The 14,926-nt window shown below is 47.9% G+C and overlaps 1 protein-coding gene across 1 annotated transcript in view; it reads left to right on the top strand.

Annotated features, from left to right (window-relative positions):
- The first annotated feature begins 9,807 nt into the window (after nt 1-9,807).
- The window catches only part of DMBX1 (diencephalon/mesencephalon homeobox 1), a 33,647-nt gene continuing 28,528 nt past the window's right edge, over nt 9,808-14,926 (top strand). Inside the window, exon 1 of the mRNA XM_006258532.2 lies at nt 9,808-9,978. The gene's annotated coding sequence lies outside the window, so the exon portion shown is untranslated. The remainder of the gene's footprint in view (nt 9,979-14,926) is intronic.

Genomic DNA, 14,926 nt, shown 5'->3' with positions numbered 1-14,926 from the left:
GGGCTACAGATTACTTGTAGGCTGAAGTTACCCTAACATGAGCTAGGCAGCACAACCCTGAGTTAGCCCTCTCCTGAAATGGTGTAACTTTGAGATGCTCAGAATGCACTTAGCATGGGTTAATGAGCTTTAAAGTGTGGACACTCATGCTTTAAGTGCCCTTAGTATGGTCTAAATGTAATGTGTAACTTTACCCTTACATAAATGTAAATTAAAGAGGATGACCAGCTCTTCCAGAGTATGCTATCACAGAATCTTATCACGAGGGAGCAGGTGAGTGGGCAATAGCCTGTTTGTATCAAACAAATGCCTGCCCCAGGATAGAAGCAGACACACAGCACCAATGGAGTTTTACCCATTTTTCCCCCCAGGGAGATTCTACACTGGACAGAAGCCAATTAAACTAGTACAGGGCTATGCATTGTGGATCCACTCCCTTTCTACACCAGTAAAAGGGTGTAGACATGCCCTGGATCCAAGCTCCGTGACATGTTTACCTAATCAGGAAATAACTTCACAATGTGATTAAACTCCATGATTTCACCCTGACAATTCTGAAAAATTATGGAAGATGGACCAAATCCACACGTGGTCTGGCCATTAAGGGTCAATTCTTGTTGAGTCAGTGATGAAATTGCTTTTGCTTTAGTGAGAGTCCCTTTGAAGGGGCCTTGAATATACTGCAATGGTTATACGTTCCCCTGAAGCCAGCTTCCTTCATCATTTTTACTATGTCTAGAAGGTGATAGCCTACAGGTGATGGCCAAATGTGATAGCCAAAAGTGATAGTCAACAGGTGCTCAACCAAGGAGACAAAGCTCCCCTCCACTTCCCAGGTTACAAGGCTAGACCTTAGTAGGTGTGCTGGAGAAAGCCATGGACTGCAAAAGGAGAGGAAGGATGGTGTAATGGTTAAGGAGCTAGTTGGGGATGTGGAGAACTAGTGTTCAAGTCATAGCTCTGCCTCAGTGTGAATAAGGGCAATTTATTTAGGCACCTACCTCCCAGTTGAATCAAAATCTGGGACTTAGTGGTTTGGTTCTCATCAGCGACAGGGGGATGGTACCACTGCATCCCCTCCACCGCTTCAGGGGGACATTAGGAGGATAAAGACAGTAAAGACCTGAAATATTTGTGGTCAAGGTAGAACCAGCTTAGTGCCTCAGATATAAAAGATAAAGATCTGCTGGTCAAGGTAACCTCCAGCTACCACAAATTTAGCAATCCTCTCTCTGTAGATACTGCCAGAAAACCTAGACACCTGGGGGTTTCTTACTCTTCACTGGTAAAAAAATAGAAGAATGATTGCAAAACATGACTGACAAGAACCGTTACGTGCCGAATCCTAGAAGCCAGGTTATATTGCATCCTTGGCCATTGAATTTTACGGACCTAAGAAGTCAAAGCCAAAAAGCAATTGAACATCAAGGGTTATTTTTCCCACCGGTACAAATAGAGCCGACTGTGTCAGTCCAGAAGTTGAAGAGCAATGCTTAAAACAGCACAAACATCCCATCCCTAGGCATTTCTTCACCCTCAATTTTTCTGCTAAGTCCCTTCTAAGAGTCAATAACAAGACTGAAATCATCAGCCATGAGTAGAGCTGCCCACCTTCAAAGGCAGCTCAATCATTTTCTAGGGATGAAATGCTTTTCACAAGCCAGCCAGCCTCCCACAGGGTTTCCAAGGAGTGGGGAGACTATTCAAATCATAGGGAAGATGATGCCTTTAATGAATCCTTGGAAAGTGGATTTGTTCATATGTGGTCTAACGATTAGAAAGCCGGGTCGCTCTTTCCCCATCTGAATTAATCCATAGAAGAACATGTTAGAACAAAGGTTCTCCAACCATGAGACTAGCCCTGGGGACACCTAATCAGGAAATAACTTCAGAACACGGTTAGGTCCATCTTTCTTGAGCAATGGGTCTGTTTAACTTTAAGCATGTCCCTTAAATCAGAGCTAGACTGACTGATGTGGCATTTAACAGTAAGGTTGACCAAAAATTACCCTACAGGCTGTTTTGCAACAAAAATGTAGGTTTTCGACAGAATCAAAATGTTTGCATGTTCTGCAAGGGGGAAAAAAATCTGATTTTTCAGGAAAAAGAAAATGGAACAACGGATACTTTTTCATTCGGAAAGGTTGTCGTGGTGTCCGCTGTAGTTCCACTGTCTCGTGACCCTTGTGTCGCGGAGCAAGCTCTCCAGCCAGACTACATGATGCACCACTTTCCTCCCCCGCCAAGGGAAAGAGCCTGGTGCCTCATGGGAAAGGCAGTCCAACCACAGACCCAGCCTAGAGAAGTGACGGAATATATTCAGCCCCATGGAGCACCATGCCCGGTGCATACATGTAGAGTTTGGGCTGAAATTGGTGCTGAATTCAAATCTTTCTACGTAAATCAAAATTTTCTTTTGGAAAACCAGTACTTTTGAGCAACCCTGTTTCATGCTACCATCCTGGAATCAATGAGGGCTGGAAGGGAGCTCAGGGGGTCACATCTTGCCCAACCCCCTGCTCCAAGCAGGACCGGCCCCAAATACAGCATCCCAGCCAAGGCTTGGTCTACCTGGGTCTTAAACACCTCCAAGGATGGAGACTCCAACACCTCTCTGCCTGACCTGTTCCAGTGCTTCCCTACCCTCCTCATGAGATTTTTCCTAATATCCAACCTCAACTTCCCTTGCTGCAGCTTGAGCCCATTGCTCCTTCTGTCAACTGCCCCCACTGAGAACAGCCCAGCTCCATCCTCTTTGCAGCCCCCCTGCAGGGAGTTGAAGGCTGCTATTCAACCCCCCGTGGTCTTCATAACTTTGCATAAGGAAATATGGACATCTCCAACCAAGCTGTAGATTGAGCAATAAATACAGGGTATCGTTAATTGATGAGCAGGCCAGAGCATCAAGTGCTCAGAGGTCTGAGCGAAAACCCATCCGGGTCTATGTCAGTCGTGTAAAGGACTTGAGGTGAAACCGTAAATCAACATTCAGGAGTTTGTGAATGGGAAACCATCCTAGAGGAAATATGTGTATTTTGAACCTCCTAATTTCTATTCCTCCAAAGCAACCCATTTCTGATCTGTTCGTCTGGAGCCTTTGTATAGACAGATGATGCATTAAGCAAGGAAAGGACACAGTGGAGCTCCCGAAGCAGACCTGAGGTATGTAGAGAGATGTTTGAGGATCTGCCACTGCTGAGCTAGAATTGCCGATACGCATGGCAGGACATGCCTGGCTCTCATTGCTGAACAGCATTGATTGTACAGATGACCAGTGCTCCCAGCTCTGCTACTGGGCTGCTATGAACCCTTGGTCCAGTTACTTTACTTCCCCGCCTCTCCATTTCAAGACTGATTTCTCACTGTGTTTTTCTACAGCGCCAAGCACAAATCGAGTCTCAGTCCTCTGAAGACGACCAGCATGCAGCAAATAAATAGCAGCAGCATCTCCTTATTGTACCCAAACTTGAAATGCCATCCATGCTACAGACTTCCCCTTTACATTCTTTCAGCTAACACCTTTACCAGGAACCAAACGGTGAAAAAAATCAATCTTTTTGCCTATTTTCCCCTAATGCTCTTGGTATATTTGATTCCTACAGGTATTTAAAAAAAATAGGATAAAGTAACAAATGGTCTAGTTCTATTACAGACTGGAGTGAATGGCACAAATCTCCTTGACTTGAGTGGGGAAAAGAGAGGCCCATATTTTGAGTGCTGAATAAAGCGTGTGGGGAGTGGTATTTGAAAATAGAAATGCAATTAAGAAAAGGGAGAGAAAGGCAGAAATGTGGAGAGGAAAACCGAGCTTTCTTGGTGTGTCCTGCCTGACAGTTCACTTAGTGCATAAAGATCAAATGATAAGAGTCGTGACATTGTGGGGGAGGCATAAACTTTCTGCAAAGAGACTGGAGATGGGTTCGATCTCTAGCCCTTGCCACGAATAAAAGGATTTGCAGAGACTCAAAAGCAAGAGAGAGAGAGAGGCAGACAGAGGGTTTGGTCCCTTTAAAGCAGGTACCGAAGTCTGAGTTTTAAAAAAACCTCTTTAAGATGAAGGCTCTGCTAATAACATGTCCAGAAGATGGCTCCTGGCAAATTGCTTTGTTATTCTTGTCAAAAAAAAAAAAAGTCCCTTGGAAGCAGTCAATTTTAAACCATATATCAAAATGATTAATTGCCCTTAAATGAGCAGATGTTGAAGTACCCTTGAATAGAGGCAAAGAGGCTAAAGCCTTTTTGGATTGCAAACATAATGTATGCATGGCGTTGGAAAAATATCATTAGGGCTATTAATTAGCTATAAGCACCAAAGCTTTAGTGACTCCAAGGTGTTTTGCATTTTTCCCCCCTTTTGAAGGCTTAAGGGAGAACAACTGGTCTGCTTGGCTCAAGGAAGCAGGTATTTGATGCTGTGCCCAGAGCTCGCTTCAGAGTTCAGCCGTTAGAAAACTGCAGCCTAGCCCCGCTTGCCTGGGAGGACGGGGTGCCCGGAGGATGTGGGTTCAAGAAATAGGATGCAGCAAAGAGACATGCAAACTCAGAGGATTCAGGTGTGGAAGAGAAAATAAAGGGCCGGATTCTGCCATGGCACTAGGCTTTTTGCAACCTTAAAATATATATTCCCCATTCGCGGCCAGTAAAACACACCACCAGACCCCAAAAAGAAGCAAATCAGCCAAGAGAGTTTAGGGAGGAACTGTTTGGTTGTGTATGCATGCCCCTTTCTCCCCAAATTAGGGATTTTTATTCCTGAGTGGACTCTGGGAAAAATATATCTATATGAATTCTCTCTCTCAGTAGTCTTAGCCCTTTCTCCACACCTCCCAGAGGAAAAGAAGAAATACAGCAGCTCTTGACTTTTTAGCAACAGAAACCCCTTAAAATGAGCCTGTTCAGGGCTCTTTCAAATACTTCATCAAATATATTTTCAATGAATTCATGATAAAAAAAAAAAAAATGGAGGCAGGGAAAGAAAAAAAAACTTTTTAAATCTGTTTAAGTTTATAAACAAGATTAAAGAAACAATGTCAAGGGTCTTATGGAAATGGTGATAGTGGCCCTTTAAGTAACAGCAAGTGGAGATTTTCTATATCACTGTGCAGTTTAAATCTTTCTTGATGGAGTGGACATTAGTCCTTCTTAAATCCTTCAGAAAGCTGCTTTCAGGAAAAAGGCTGAGAGGAATTTCTTCTCGCTTTAATTGCTTAAGAAACGGTTCCCACAATGAGCTGTGGCCTAGATTTGCCTCTCATTTAAGTTCTGATTTTTCAAAGTTCACAAGTTAATCCCCTTTCAGTCTCACACGAATGCAGTTGGCACAGGGGACAAAGTACTGGACAATGTCTGGAACATTTCAAACCAAAAAAAAAGGGAGGGGGGGAATGCCCCATATGGAAAAAAAAATCAAAACAAAACAAAACTAAGTGGCCTTGATTTGGTTAAGTCGCTATTTTAAGACCTTGTTACCATTAGAATTTGGGGGGACAATAAATCATCTTTCCCCTGTCTCTGCCATAGATACAGGCAGGGAAGAGAGAGCTTGCAACTGCTGGCAGTCCTCTTCCCCTCCCTGTGATTTCTAGAGTTAGATTGAGGATGAAAATATAAGTGGTGTATAGTAGATCACATCTGGCTTCCCTGATTAGGATGTATATAATTTTTTAAATATTTAACTGGGGTGTGTGTATGTGTGTGTGTGTGTGTGTGTGTGTACACGTGCATGTGTGTGTTACAATGCACCAACTGTTTACAACTTAAACAGCTTGGGGTTTATTTTAATTGGCCTGAATCAGTCACACACTATTTTTGCCCTGTGGGATGTCTAAATGCGATGGGTTTAAAACAAAACAACCCCCCCCCCCCAATAAAAAAACAGGAAAAGGTTGTTGCAATTCCCTGACAAATAAAATGGAGGCAGCAAGCAGTGGGGAGGGGAGTGGGGGCTGAGAAATTTCCCTCAATCTCATGCAGTAGTTATTTCCCTGGAGTTTTTAAATGTACCAGTTTCCCCAGGAGAAGAATAAGCCGTAGTTCACGTTTCATTTTTCAGGTGAGTGCTGGCAGAGATTTACACAGAAAAGAGAGGCAAAAATCTAGACCTACTTAGGGAAGGTATCAAAGTCCTTAAAAGTGAATATTATGTGGAAAAAGGCTGGATCCCCTCACTGAAATAAAAATATTTGGGTACATCACAATATGTATAATCAAGTCAATATAGAGATAGATATATAGATAAATCTATATCTATTATACATATGTGTGTGTGTGTGTAATATCTAGATAGAGAGATAGATCTCCACACACACACATACACACATATATATATATATATACATACACACATATGCATATATATGTATATATCTCCATACACACGCATGTGCACATGGAGATATCTATCTATCTATGAACTATTCTTTAATGATAGATGGATAGATAGATCCATCCATCTATTTATCTGTCTATCTATGGACATGCACACATATACATATATATATATATACATTTAGTAGATAGATAGATAGATAGATAGATAGATAGATAGATAGATAAACTATTCTTTCTGCTTGGTGAATTAATCATTACTTCCCCCCTACTGATTCACATAAGCTTTAAAAAGGTTGTGGGTTTTTCTTGGTTTTTTGTTGTTTCAAGCAGGGCTTGACAAGAAGATCGCTGTGCCTGTGAAACATTTCCAAACACTTCTAAACCCCCCGCTTCTCCCTTCCCTGTCTCCACACGTCCTTTTCTTCCCTAGAAAAGCAGGGGTTGTGTCCAACTGATTTGCCTGCTCCAACTTTTTAGAGCAGCAGAGCTGGGTTTCAAGGATTTCGACTAAATCAACACCCCCCCCCCTTTTTTTTTTAAATTTTATTTTTATTTTATTTTATTGTGCAAAACGAAAACCAGGGATTTCGGAGCTGTTTCTCTCTTTCCTGGTACAAAACTGCCTCCCCAGCAGCGGCTGAGAGCCCGGGCAGGTTTAGTTTGAATGCAACTCTTGCAGGTTGGCTCGTGCGGGGGGTGTTGTGATCGCCTCGCTCCAGCGAGACAAGGGGAGACAGCAGTGGTCAGGGCGAAGTAACCGGGGAAGTGACCCAACCTGGCTCCCTCTTCCCGGCCAGGCTAAAGACCGACTTTACTGATTTCTCTAAATGCACAAAGCCTGGAAGGGTGAGTGCATTAGTAAGATCGATTCGATCTCCCCCTCGGATGTGTGAGATCTTGCAGCCAAGCAGGGAAAGCAATACATTTACCTGCTTTTTTAATTATTATTATTATTATTTTTAATTATTTTTTGGTCCTGGGTTTGGTTCGAAATGATAAAAGCCCATTTTTCACATCTTTCACTCAAGCGATTCAATCCATCTCTCTGCAAATTTCTGCTTCGGTCAGTACCTAGGTGATCGGAAGGGAGACGTCTGTGCAGGGAGAAGTGTTTGGAAACCAATGCAACCCTGCTGTGGTATCCCAACTTCTCCCCACCACCCCAAATCCAGGGAGAGGAGTGGAGAGTAGGTGCCACCCAAATAGAGGAGAAATAGGTCCGGGCTTTCCATAAGGTGGATGAAGGTTTGGATGAGAAGTGAATTCACAACGCCTCGATCCACCTGCCCCTCTGAGCTACAGGTTTGCAAATCAGGGGAGGGTCTGAGCTGGATCTGGGGGGCGGGGGTGACAACTTTGGGACCTGTTTTGGCCTGTGAAGAACTCATGCGAATTAACCCGGAGAGGGAGGGGAGATGCAAAAAACTCTCCTGAGCCCTTTTCACCCCAAATCGATTCGATTCTATTTTGGGAGGGGAGGCAGGGGGTTAATTCAGGCGAAACCCCTGCTCTTTCCAATCCCACCCCCCATCAGAGGAGCTCTGGGCACCCCCCGGCCCCCTTCTCCCTTGGAGCAGGGTGAAATGGGAAGGAAGAAAATCAAACATCCCCAAGTCAAGGCGATGCGGGAAGACGGGGGGCACCTGCGAGCCGGGCATCAGCGGCCCCCACCTGCCTGGCAGGAGGAAATTGACATGCAATTGACATGCAATTGACCAGGCGCCTGGCAGGGCAGAGGGCATGAGTCCCCCCCGTGCACACACATGCCCCGCTGCAAAGGGCCCGATCCTGCTGCCCAAAATACCTAGAGAGCTTGTATAAGAAGAAGAAGAAGAAGAAGAATTGCCCCTTTGGGCACCGCATACCCCCCAAAAAGGGGCTTTGTGGCAGTCCGACCCCCTCCCTTCTGCCAGCCGGGGCTGTATGGGAATGTATTTGAATAGATCCCCCTCTCTCCGTCTCTGGGACGTTTCGCCCGCTTTGCCCCATTGCCTGTGCAACAAAACAACCACACGCACAAAAAAAAGACCAAAAACAAAAACCAACCCTGACCTTTTTGGGGCAATTCTATTGCCCTGCCCAGACGATGACTTGCAAATCCCCCTCTCTCAAACCCTCCCCTTTTGGGGTCAGAATTTATACAAAATATGCAAGCCTAAATTAAAAGGTACTTCCCCCCCCCCCACCCCCTTCTTTCTTGTTCCCTTAATTCCTGCCTAAACGGTTTTGCTCTGGGAGAAGAAATCTTTTCTATAGGAGGGAGAAGGGAGGGAAGAAAAAAAAACCCTTCAAGAAGAGAAGGGTATTATTGTTTTAATCCTCTTACTCGCAGTCATTTTAAAACAGGGTGTTTCGGAGCCTGAAATGGCGTCCTGTCTCCCCAATCCCATCCTAAATCCTTCTGGGCTGGGAGAGAGTCTAAAGGCGAGAACCCCGCCATCTATTCGCCGCCTCTCTAAAGGCTTTCAACTGCTCTTTCTGCTGCAAAGGCATGACAAAGCTGAAAAGCAAATAAAACTCCCGGCTCCAGTTCAGTCAGGTCTGGCAGCTCGCCCCTCCGAGCTGCCTTTGCAAGGGGGCAAGGCTACCTGCCCGGCAGGAGCAGAGGAGAGTGGGGGCAAGGGGCGAAATCAAATGGAAATAAAATGAAGAAGTGAATGGGGGGGAGAGAGGAGTTTCCCATCCCCTGCTTTCTCTGAGCTTATGTTCCCCGACAAGTAATTGCCATCAGGACTCGTGGTAAAGGTGATATCTTGTATTAAACCGACTAGACTTTTGCAAAAACAAAACACCCCTGACAAGTCATTAGCACTCATCATTCCCTTCCTTACCTTGCAGTGAGAGCCTGGTTGCAAGCAAGGGTGAGAGCTGGGTTATTTCCACCCCCAACCCACTCACCCATTTCCCCTGGTTCCTCTATAGCAAAAGGAAAAAAAAACAAAACCTTGATTTTCCCAGACTAAGGGAGGTCCATGGAAATCTAGGGGACTTTTTCCTGAGCTCTAAAACCTGCCCCGTGCTACCTGTGCACGGAAAATAGCCCGGGGTGAGCCAAGCCCCGGGACAAGGAGACCAGAGACCTAGATCCGATGGAGCAAGCAAGAAACCCAAGAGGTTTTGGGGGTGAAATGTGGGGCTTGATCCTTGACCCCTTACACACACACACACACACACACACTTCCCCATCCCGAATCAAATTGGGTTCAGCCCTTATGGTGGGATGCAACCCTTCCCCCTCCCACCCCATGATCTCCCAGGGAAGGAATTAGGCGTTTACACCTGGCTGGACTTGGAGTAAGTGGCTGATAAGGAGTCTTAGGGAAAAGAAGGGGGGTGGGGGGGGAGGGGGTGTATCTGCAAGCCCTGCTTTGATTGACAGCATGAAGGACCATTGAAAATCGCGTAGGGTAGCTCCTAGGTCTGTGTGAAGCTCCTTTTAAAAATCCTTCCTCAATCCTCTGCCCCCAGTAGATGGCAGCTTCCCTGGACCCCGAGACCACTTGGAAACCAGGCAGGAGACTGGAGTAAAGAGCAGGAAAGTCGTAGGGGAGGGAGAGGCCAGCTCTGATCCAGCTCCTCTCGGCTGCAGAGACTTTTCACCACCCCCTCCATCCCTCCTCCTCTCCAGCCCCGCACCGACCTGCCCAGGTGAGTCCCCGCCGCGTCTCCTGGGCCACAGCAAGTCCCCAGGTGCCCTTCGGCTCCAGGGGCTGCAATAAGAGGGGGGGGGCAAGGGCCAGAGGATGCCCTGAAAACTCCTCTGCAGGGAGCAAAAAAACTGCATAAAACCCCTCTAGAAATGTGCGAGTCTGGGCTGGAGGTGGGGGGCAGGCATCCCCGCTCTCCCCTTCGCCGTCCGGTTGGGCTGAGCCCCTGCCCCGCTTTCGATTTGTTCTGGGTTTGCTTCGTTGGGAGTAGATGAGTTTGCTCCGAGACAAGGGACAAATCCAATCAAATAAAAATCAGGGGCTTTTGCAAATGACATGGAGACAACCCTCTTGCAGAGCCGCTTGCTCCCCCCCCGTGTCATTCTTAGCAGATGGCTGAGTCTAAAAACTCCGGGCTGCTTTTGGGCTTGGGTTTTCTTTGCTGTTTCCAAGGGGCCCAGCTCTCCCCCAGCCGGGCTCGAACCTGCGGATGCGGGTCCATCTCCTATGGGAAAGGGGGTTAAACGCGCTTTCCCCCTCCTTTTCTTGTCGACTCTTTTTTTCATTTTTAACCCCCTTTCTTTGCCAAGGGGCAAACGCAGCTTCTCTCCCTCTCTCCATGGATGGGAATCAAGGGGGGGAGAGGGTCACTTCCAGGCCATTTGCATAATGATGTTTTAATAAGCCCGGCAGCCCGGTGCGAGCTAGCTCGAGGCAGGGCTCAGACCCACTCGGGGAAGAGACAAAAGCCCCTTTGAACAAGGGGAAGGAGCGGAGCATCCTCCTGTCGCTGAAGTTCAGCAGAGCTTGGAAAAGTCCCAGTCTCTGCGACTTGGGGGGTGGCAAGACCCAGAGCCATCGGGGGGCTCCAGCCAGGAGGGAAGGGGGGGATTTGAAGGGGAAGGAGAGGGTTGCACCCCCCCAAGCAGCTCCAGGTGTGTGTTGGGGGGTGGGGGGGAGCCACCAGCCTCTCACCCGCTGGATAAACTCCGGCCCCGCGCTGTCAACCGGGATTGATAAATGAAAGGCTCCGCAGTCGAAACCTATTTGCACCTCCATTATAGGGACGAGCCAAGTGGGGATCCGCATGCATATTTTACCGCCAGAGATCTCATACATCTCAGCCAGAGTCACCCCTCAGGCCAGGGGATAACAGATAGGGAGAGAGAGAAGAAAGAAAGCGGGGAGGGGCGGGGGGGCTGCATCCATTCAGCCCCACTGCTTAGGCAGGAGAGTAAATGTTTAGCCAAGTGCCTTCTGTCGAGGTGATCGCCCCTCCGAGCTAGCCCCGCGTCCTGGGTCGGATATACATATACAGATGTAGCCAGTAGGTCTATAAATATATGTCTCTTGATGCAAAACAGAGCGGGGCTGCGCGTTGCGGACACACGGCGGGGAACGCGCGATAGGGCTCGGACCCGCGGGATCCCCCGCGAGCTGGGGAGACGAGGTTGATCTCGGGGCTGGGGGGGTCCCTGTCCGCGATTGCGGGAAGGGGAGTGGGTAGAGGGCTCACACTCACGCCCACAGATACACAGACACACACACGCGCCTTATTTTTTCAGGTGCAATTCCTAAAAGGATGAAGGAAGGCGTGTGAGAGAGACACGGAGAATGGGACAGGTGTGTGGGAGTATGGGACAGGTGCGTGTGCGTGAGAGAGAATGGGACAGTTGTGTGTGTTGGAGAGAGAGAATGGGACAGGTACATGTGACTGTGCATGGAAGAGAGAGACTGGGACAGCTGTGTGTGTCAGAGGCAGGACTGGACAGGTGTGTAAGTGTAAAAGAGGGAGAGAGAGAGAGAGAATGGGACCGTTGTGTGTGTCGGAGAGAGAGAATGGGACAGGTGTGTGTGAGTGTAAGAGGGAGACTGGGACAGTTGTGTGTGTTGGAGGCAGGATGGGGCAGGTGTGTAAGTGTAAAAGAGGGAGGGAGAGAGAATGGGACAGGTGTGTGTGTGTGTAGAGGAGGTTCTTTGGGTAAATGTGCTATTTTGTATTAGACCACCTAAATAGTTGGGAAAAAATGTTCTTTGCGAGTTTGGCGGGGGGGGGGGGGGTGAGAGAGAGTAGGACAGCTGTGTGTGTGTGTGTGTGTGTGTGTGTGTGTGTGTGTGTGTGTGTGTGTGTAAGAGAGGGCGAAGGGGACAGACAGACAGAACGGGACAGGTGTGTGTGTAGGGGCCAGGTGTGCGGCCTTCTCCTCCAGCAGCCGGATGCTGACAACTCCCACTAGCCGCAGGATGAGCCGCGTGGGAGTGGGAGTGGGTTGGCCTGGGGGTGGGGGTCAAGCCCCAGCCAAAAGCAGCCGCCCTGGCTCCAATCCCGGGTTTCTCCCCCTGTCTCCAGCGCGGCAACCGCGGAGCTTGTTGAAACAAGAGCTCCCCGCACCAGCCCGACTGGTTCCCCGCGTGCTGGGCTGGGCTTCCTAACCCTACCAGGTTTTGAACGACCTTTTATTCCCACCCCCGTCTCCCCCTCGCAAATTATCTCTGCAAAGTCCCCCGCGCTCAAGCAACATCGGGAAGCGGGGTGGGAGCGGGGTCCTGCCATAAAAAAAAGTTCTGCCCTAAAAGCTCAGGGCTAGTCCAGCCTCCCCCAGCTCGGGGTCAGCACCGCGGGTTAACTAGTTGCTTCATGGTTTAGATCAGAGCATCGCGACGGGATTGGGGGGGGAGGGGGTTCTGCCCCCATGCCAAAAAAAAACCCTTTTTTGTTTCTTTGTAAAGCGATGACATGTACAGCGTTAATGCGAACTTCTGTCTGCACCCCCAGTCGGGACGGCGATCGCGTGATAAGTCCCGTTAACACGGGATCGGGATGATACCTACCTGGCTGGGGGGGGGGGGGGGATGCCTCTCCTCTTCCCTCCATCTCCCACTCCCCAGGACTGCGTGTTGGTATCGAAATCGATGTTGGAAGGGCTCTATCCTCTGCAACTGGGCTCGTATCACTTGCCAACCATTTCTGCCCTCTCTTAAATCGATCCATTTGGTAATACGCCCCCTCCCCCGCCCGGGTGGGGGTTATTTCTGCCTTCAAATTCCCCCACCCCCCATCTCTCTCTCTCTCTCTCTCTATATATATATATATTAAAATTCCTGCATGCCTCCCTGGACTCCTTTCTCCGCCTTTTACCAGCCCACATGCGGAGCCTGGCGAAAGGAGAACGAATATTAGGAGATTAGAAAGATGTGGCCCCCCAGGCCCTGCCCTCCCCACCCCCGGTGCAGTGATCTTTGGACACCCACGTACAGATGTTGTCTAGAAAGACCACATCTGCAGGAAGAGCGCGATCAGAGCCGCGTGGGAATGGGAGCGAGCGGCGAGCCCGCGCCGGGGAAGGGGGTCTCTGTCAGTTTCACGGGGGGGATCGGGTCAGTTTCATCCCTCCCCTGTCAGTTTCATTCCTGGGGTCTGGGCTTCACCCTAGGGCTGGGGCAGCTCTTTCTGCGCCCCTCGGAGAGCTGATGCCAAAGTTTTATTCCCGTCTCAGCACTTTTCTGGAGAGACAAGAATATTTCCCTGCCCCTCCAACCACACTTGGACCGTCCTGAGATCTGACCTGATGTCTATTGTTTAATTCCCCCACCACCACCCTTCCCTCTTCTCCTCCTCCCAGTTCCACTTGGTTGGATCCTCAAGTTTTCCATGTAAATGACAGTAATAAATATCTAATCATGTCCCCCAGCTATAGCCGGCTCCGAACAGCCCTCATTAATGAAACATCAAGCCGATGGGGGGGGGGGGGGGTTTAAATTATATATATCATGTATATATAAATATATATGGATAAAGTGTGCAGATAGATAGATAGATAGATAGATAGATAGATAGATAGATAGATAGATAGATAGATAGATAGATAGATAGATAGATCTCCTATAAACGATTTTGAGACCTCCTAGGAGGTGTATTTACCAAGGAACCGGAGTTGTAAGAAGCCAACGAAAATAACACGGAATTACAGTATCACTAGGTTCTTTTTTTTTAACAAGAAAACATGCATTGAAAGCTGTTTTGGGGGGTTTTGTCTTTTTTTTTTCTGCTCCTAGCTAACCCCCCTTTCTAAAGCAATGACAGAGCAGGCGAATATATTTAACTAACTGCCTTTGGCACGGGTCGGGGACATCTTTGATTCATTTAGGGCTTGACAAAACGATCAAACTTTCTCCCGACCAGATGCTTAACGAATCTTCCAAAAATGCCTTCAGAGCCAGCACACTTGTGGAGTAGCATGGGGACTTCTCACCAAGTCTCTCTCTGTGTAGGAGGGATCCTAAAATCATTGTCGGATAAAGTCTTCCCCCCTACACCCCCCTTTTTTAAATTGTTTTTAATTGATACACTTCAATTGGGGGGGGGGAGCTGCAATGTGATTGCTGTAAGTTATCGGGGTACATACATGGGATCTGCCAGGCTGGAAAGTTCATTAGCAAAAGAGACATAATTAAAAAGGAGAATAGACCCAAGGCAAGCTCCCTGATGCCAGGACAATGTTTGGAAAGGGACTTTCCCATTTTTCTGTATCCTGTGGGGGGGAAAGGGAGGGGGGCACTGCCATGCGCCCATCACAGCCCTGATCCCCCAACAATTAACAGCGCCGTGAAGGGCTTTTGAGTGCTGCTGAGAAGGACGATAAGGCAGAAATTAAACCATGAGAGTTGGATTTGTTCTCCCAACGCTAAACAAATGGAGTGATTACATTCTTTCCAAACGCATCAGTCATGCTACATTAAGTAGCAGAGAGCTAATTATCCCAATTAGGAGCCTGATTTATAATTAATGGCTTGGACCAAGTGATAATTGGATGTTAATGGATAACAGTTTTGTCTGGAAGTAGCCTCCCGCTTCCCCAAAGGCAGGGCTGGAGGGAACCCTCCCCGCCTGTTTTCCTCTTACTTCTGCTTGCAGCACAAAAGCAAATGAGGAAATAAATCTGTTATTA

This window comes from Alligator mississippiensis, chromosome 5, assembly GCF_030867095.1.
Source record: "Alligator mississippiensis isolate rAllMis1 chromosome 5, rAllMis1, whole genome shotgun sequence".
Taxonomy (NCBI): Eukaryota; Metazoa; Chordata; order Crocodylia; family Alligatoridae; genus Alligator; species Alligator mississippiensis.
This window is presented reverse-complemented; position numbering and strand designations above follow the sequence as displayed.